Raw genomic sequence first — 4,591 nt, 5'->3', positions numbered from 1 at the left:
ACAGGAAAGAAGAGCATGGCAGGTTCCCTGAGATAATTGTGAGCCTCTATGCATGTGCTGGGATTTTAAGCTGGTTCTCTGGAAGAAGTCAGTTTTCTTAATACGTAAATCATAGGTCCAGCCTTGCAAATTTCGATGTTTTGATGAAATGAGCAGGAGTTCCATATTGTGTAATGTTTCATCAGGGATGGCAGGTATTTGTAGGTTGCATTTGCCCTCTTCCATGGAGTGTAGGCTTAGATTTGTGTTTGGGGTCAGAAAGACTGAGGGTGGGTCAATGAAGACTTGAAGGACAGGGAGAAGTCTCAGAGGGGTGGAACCATTGCTGAGGTCTGTGAAAAGAACTCTTCCTCTACTTGTGTCTGCCTGCAATGGGGATTCTGTAGATTTTTATACTGATACAAATGCACAAAAATGATATGAAGAGGAAAATTCCCCAGAGGGACAGTCAGTTGAGGATTTGTTGAAATTTGTGTAACATATCCAACCTCATTAGCTGAGGCAATTTAGAGGAGCTTATGGCACTTAGCTTTAACGTACTGGTCACCAAGAGCATAAGAAGGAATAGATGACTACAATTTTCTTCAATGGGGATTCACAAACTAACACATAAAGAGAATGATTGCATTTTAGGAGAATGATCATTATTTAAAATAATTTGTGATACATAATATGCAAACAGAAAGGTGTGCTGAGAAAACTGTGGTGAAGAACTTTTGGGAGTGTCCAGCCAAGACTGGTCGAGCTTGAGACCCATACCTTGAAAGGTAACCTACCCCTGACACTGCTTGGAGGGCAAGGCCCCAGAGGCTGGATAACTCAGAGACCTAGAATAGAATCAAACACAACTAACAAAAAAGTCAATGAAAGAATTCCTATTGATATTTCACTACACTCATTGATTGGTGTCTAAACCAACTGTCATCAGAGAGTCTTCACGCAGGAAATGATGGAAACAGGTGCTAAACATAAGACTGAGCTTGGAGAAACCTTACAGAAGATAGGGAAGAAGGATTGTAGGGGGCAGAGGGATCAAAGACACCAGAAGAAAACCACCAGGATCAACTAACCTAGGTTCCTAGAAGCTTAGAGACTGAACCAGAACCAAGGAGAACCTGCATGGGACTGACCTAAGCACTATTCATATATACATTTGTTTGTCTTGGTATTCTTTTGGACTCATAACAGCGGGATCATGGGCTGTCTCTGAGTCTGTGGCCTGTTTTAGGGACCCTTTCCTCCTACCTGGTTGCCTTGTCCAGCTATACTAGGAGAACAGATACCAAGTATCAATGCAATTTGATACACCACAGCTACTTGATTGATATCCATGGTAGGCCTATAGTGTTCTGATGAGAAATAGAGGAAAAATAGATAGGGTACAAGAGAGAAAACTGCTCTCACAATGTATCTCCTACCTGGCAGGTAGGATCTGTGTCAGATAAAGTTACTCATACCAGTCTGACCTAATCCTCCTACATGATTTTACATACTTACATGAGTATATTTATCTAGACACACAGTTTCCTGTGACATAGCCTGCCTCAAACTCTCTTTGTAGCTCAGGATATAACATTGAATTTTTGTTACTTCTATATCCCAAGAAGTCTGGAATTACAGGCATGTGCCAATAACAGTGATGCATTTGCTACTTATAATTGAACCAATGGCTGCTTGTGTGTTCAGCAACCATTTTCTATATATACCTAGGCCCCAGCTGTTGGTTTTGTTGGTCTTTTGAAATGCCCCATGGGCCCTAATTGTTTTTTTCTCTTGTTTGATCCAATTGAGAGGTATAAAAAGTATCTATTTTCAATTTTCCATCTTTTGAATTTCTGTCTGGAAATAATGGAGACCCTGTATTTAAATAGGGGTTTCTACTCATAATAAGGGTTTATGCCTCATAGTCCCAGAGCTTTAGAAGTGGAAGCAGGATGATAAGTAGTTCAAGTTCAGCTTCATCCACATAGCAGGTTGGATACCCACATGAAATCTTTCTGGAACAAAAACAACAACAGCAAAAAATGGATACCAAGGTCCACCTAGCCAATCATTGTGGAGAATTCTCAAAACCAACTAGATATAAATCTGCATGTGTTCCAGCTATGCCTTGACATATGCCCCAAGGACTGGATGTTATGCTCTACACATTCATTCTCAGCCATATCCGTTGCCCTTTCACTCTAGGATAGACTAGAAAAGAGACCAAACCCCAACCCAACCTTCAGAAACCAAGTCTATTTTCACAACTGACAGGGAACGCTTGAAGGGAAGAAATGTGGGGAACATGCAGCACAGACCAAAGACTTCTGCTATAACCCTGCATTCCAGGTGAGCACCAGTCTCATGACTTCAATCTGACCAATGAGGGAGTCCTGATTAGCTACCCAATCTGACTGGCTCAGTTCTGTACATGTCACCAATCAGGTCACTGATCAGGGTGCACAACATGAAGGACACAATTGGTGACAATTTTGTGATGCTGAAAGCAGAACTTTCACTCCAGGAGCACCACTGACAGAGGTAGTAGTGTACACAGACAGTGCAATGAGGCATGAATTCAGAAGAGGATTTTCTGATCAACTCAAGAAACACCAGGCACAGTCTGACTGACACTGTCTACCGAGACTGCTTTGCTTTCATGGGACCCACACTGTTCTCTTTATCTGTCAAAACCACTTTGGAGTGTGGATTAGGCCATTGGTCCTTGAGCCCAGGCTTGGATTCTAAACGACCCAGGGCTCTTTTGTCTAAAGAGTCCGTGGTGGCTGAGACACCCAGACACCTTCCAACACTGTGAACCATCCAAGGGAGAACACTGTGTAAGGATTCAGGCATTATGCTGGCCTGCCACGATCACCTGGCAGAATGTACTCAGGAAGTACCCTGGTCAGTCCAGGTGCAAAGGACCCCTGAATAAAGAGAAGTAGAAGAAAATATTGTAAATTGAATAATCATGCTTGACATGAAAACAATTATTAAAATTAAATTAAAAAATGTAAAAACTCAAAATAAGTTGTAAATATACACATGGTTTAGAATAGATGATTAATATGAATTTCTGACACATATTTCATGACTAAGTTTGCATGAAAGCAAATGACTTTTAACTAATACAGAAAGGCATTCCACTTTTTTTCTGTTTTTTTCTCCTTTTTCTTTCTTTCTTTCTTTCTTTTTTTTTTTTTTTTTTTGGATTTTGCAAGACAGGGTTCCTGTGTGTAGTAGCACAGGCTGTCCTGGAACTAGCTCTTGTGGACCAGGCTACGCTCAAACACTCAGAGTTCCACCTGCATCTGTCTCCCAAGTGCTGGGATTAAAAGCACGTGCCACCCCTGCCCAGATCACATTATTTGAAGAATAATTCTCAGTGTGGTGTTGACGTCATCATACTCACCAAATTATCTTGGAGTAGAACGTACAGTTTGGGAACAAGAAAAATGGGTATGTTGATGGCATACACTGAGGATTGCTACAGATCTGGTAATGAAAAATTTTTTCTGCAAAATTCATTCCTCTCCATCACCTGACAGCATCTGCAAAACTGTGTATTGTGAATCTTTCTTATCCCTCTGATTTACTTATTTCTTCAAGAATGTTGATTCTCTATTACTATTTGTAGTCCATAGTTTCAGCAAGAAAGTATCCCAAGTCTTCATGGTTATATGATTCCCATTGTATCAATTATTGAGAACTCAACATTGGACAAGGAAGCAAAAATTATTGCCAAAACTGGTTATGCAATGCTTTGGTTTGCATAGATTAACACAGTTTACCTTCAAAATGTTTACAGAGTGAATATAGTATTTTCATATCAAAATACACTCCCTTGTTAATTGCCAAAAAATACTTCCAAATGATTGTTGTGATTCTAGGCATTTTTGCCATAACAACACCATAGTTTGGCTATAGTTTACATTGTGTCTTCTCCTATTTGATAACTTTTGGTAAAGTATCTGCTTTAGTCTTCCTTTTCCATGACTTGATTTTTGTGCCTTTGTAATGTCCATTATTGCCCATTTCCTTAGGCTCTGTTCTCATCTTCAGAATGTTTCCCAGGTACTTTGGGGACACTTAGTTTATTCTTATTTTGTGACCCAGAAGTTAATTGTAAGGTTGCTTCACAAATCTGTCACTTCTCCACGTAGAATTTGAAAGCCACAAATGTTTCCCCTAGACCTATTTCTCATTGTTTTAATCTGGTTTTGTCCACTTGGTGTTGGTATGGAAATTACCAAGAAACTTACTAGCAAGACAAGAGAGGATGTGACAATGCAGATGGACCTGAAAACAGCACCTCAGAAGAGGAGTCCCTTATAGCTCCTTACATCATACTCAGGACCCTTGGCAAAGAGGCATTTGCTGAGGGAAAGCAGGCCTGCCACTTCCACACAGAGATGAAAGCTGCTATCAGGATCCTGGGAAATGGTAACAAGAATGACCGCAGCAATAAAACTAAAATGGTCATCTTTAAGGTGTTCGACCAGCCAATCATCATCAGTACCACAGCACACACCTATATGGTGATGGAACATTGCTGCTTGTGGAGATCTGCTGAGTCATACTGAGAAAGTGCGCCATCTGCAGGATG

The sequence above is a fragment of the Mesocricetus auratus genome, unplaced genomic scaffold (assembly GCF_017639785.1).
Source record: "Mesocricetus auratus isolate SY011 unplaced genomic scaffold, BCM_Maur_2.0 Super-Scaffold_100021, whole genome shotgun sequence".
Lineage (NCBI taxonomy): Eukaryota > Metazoa > Chordata > Mammalia > Rodentia > Cricetidae > Mesocricetus > Mesocricetus auratus.
The sequence above is the reverse complement of the archived record's forward strand: the minus strand, read 5'-3'. Positions refer to the sequence as shown.